This window comes from Cyclospora cayetanensis, unplaced genomic scaffold (assembly GCF_002999335.1).
Source record: "Cyclospora cayetanensis isolate NF1_C8 unplaced genomic scaffold, CcayRef3 CcayRef3_contig_293, whole genome shotgun sequence".
Lineage (NCBI taxonomy): Eukaryota > Apicomplexa > Conoidasida > Eucoccidiorida > Eimeriidae > Cyclospora > Cyclospora cayetanensis.
The window spans coordinates 14,343-16,359 of NW_020312251.1; the positions used below are offsets into that span (position 1 = coordinate 14,343).

The 2,017-nt window shown below is 49.5% G+C and overlaps 1 pseudogene; it reads left to right on the forward strand.

Annotated features, from left to right (window-relative positions):
• Positions 1-361: 361 nt before the first annotated feature.
• Positions 362-1,006, forward strand: LOC113147599 (annotated as a pseudogene).
• The last annotated feature ends 1,011 nt before the right edge of the window (positions 1,007-2,017 follow it).

Genomic DNA, 2,017 nt, shown 5'->3' on the forward strand with positions numbered 1-2,017 from the left:
TCTGCACATTTATGCCGGTATCGTGATGCGATTGTGTCTGTTACCTGAGCTCCTTATCCATGCGCCATAGCGGCACCATGATCACTCCATCGCCGGCACCCGCTGACACCCCAGACGCTTCAGGCTCCGGGTGAACACTACTCTTGGCCGGGTGTGCAGGGGTCTACCAACGCCTACGTAGAGTCGCGCGTGTAATGCCAAGCGTCCAAGGAACTCGACTGGAAAAGCGGAGGCTTACATGAGCCACTGCAAGACTATTGCAGCAGTGGATCGGATTAAGCATCTCGCCGAGCGCCTGATCCACTAGCACGAGTTTCCACAGGTTTCAATTTGTGATCGGCACAGACGAGTCCAGCTTGCCATGTGGCATCAGCTATGCAGGCACTTCGACATCAAGCGGTCAAAGTAACCCGCGAACCAACCTCGAAGCAACTGTCAGATAGAACCCATAGAAAGGACGCTTGAACATATGCTGCGGACTTATATTCAAGCCAAGGAGAACGCGTTGAAGCGTTTGCGTCCCGCTCTTGAGCTTGCGTCCAACACTGTGAGCTCTTCATGTGCCGAACTTAGTCCCTTCGAGGTCATGGCCGGTCAGCAACACATTACGGGGACATCGACATAGTTGGGGACTTGATCGCACATACTTGCACTCCCTACTAGGAAGCTGTCTAGACAACTGTGTGACCAAACTCAAGGTCATGTAGTTAGGGCCAAGTAACAACCAAAACTTTTGCGCCAACGTGGAACGATGCGAATTTGAGCTATTGTGGGCGACAAATTGTGGAACAGCTACCGCAATCTCTGGGATGTCGCCATCTGCTCCATCCTTGAGCCTCGCTACCATGGCCACTTTTCGATAGAGCGAACAGGCAATGTGGCTTACCGCGTTGCCTATTTTCCTTCATACACATTCCACGATGTTTTCCACGAATCTCCAGCGAAGGCAGGGAAAGGGGAGGTTTTATGGAAACCACTTCATAGCTTTTTCTCAAGTTTGTATTGAGTCTGGAGTTGAGTGTCTTCCTACGGACACCGTAGATGGAACGCTATAGTTACTAGCACCGAAGACTTCGACACAGCGGTTCACCGCACATCCACTGGCTATGAGTGCAGTGGATGCCATGATTCCGTATAACAGTTATCTTTTTGATAAGGGTCTTTACTAATTCGATAAGCTGATCTTTTTTGGAGAACGCGTGAACGAAATCCGGCTGAAGAATGAACTTGGGAATGCCTCAGCACCTGCTTGGGGGAAAGAGGTCGGCCCGCATGCTACTCTGAAAGTAGTAGCCACACAGCCGATAAAATGACACGGGGTTTGGCCAATAAAACGTTCGCCAATGCGTCGCTGAGGTTATGCCACCAGCGGAGTATGAAGCCCATCAGGCCAGGCAAGTATCCACAGATTTTTCCATCCGGTTGGAGATGTGCCTCGCACAGTGCATACCAGATGAAAAGCTACTGTTATTCCTTCTGTCACATCAATTTGAGTGAGAAGTACTTTCGTAATTGTTGGATTCACTCAGAGGATTTAGTCTGCTGCCAGAAATTGCTGCACTTTAAGCCTGCATACAAATCTTACCCCATCGGTTTATGACGAGATCTGCTCAACAGCAAGCCCTGAGAGAATTGGGAAAGCTAAAGCAGGAGAATCTGCAACCAAACCAATATATACCGGGATATTTGAACCTTCGAATAGATCTAATACAAACTATTGCCTATGTAAGTGTTCGTCCATGTCGTGGTTCTTCCATACCAAAGTGACACGTTGTGGGGTCACATCATGGAAATAGACTAATCGAGTGGGCAGACAACCGGCGAACTTTCACATGGGATGGACTAGTTGAGGCTTGACGAGGAAAGGAGAGTAGATTCTGCATCACTCACTGAAAAGGAAGAGCCAACTCGTGACTTAGAGCCGACCGATGAAAGGGCTATGCCAGCCGGCCCTCACCTGCAGTCTAAGAAGGGCGGGAAAAGAAAGCGAGAACTAGCGCTTCTAGGTAGACTCAGA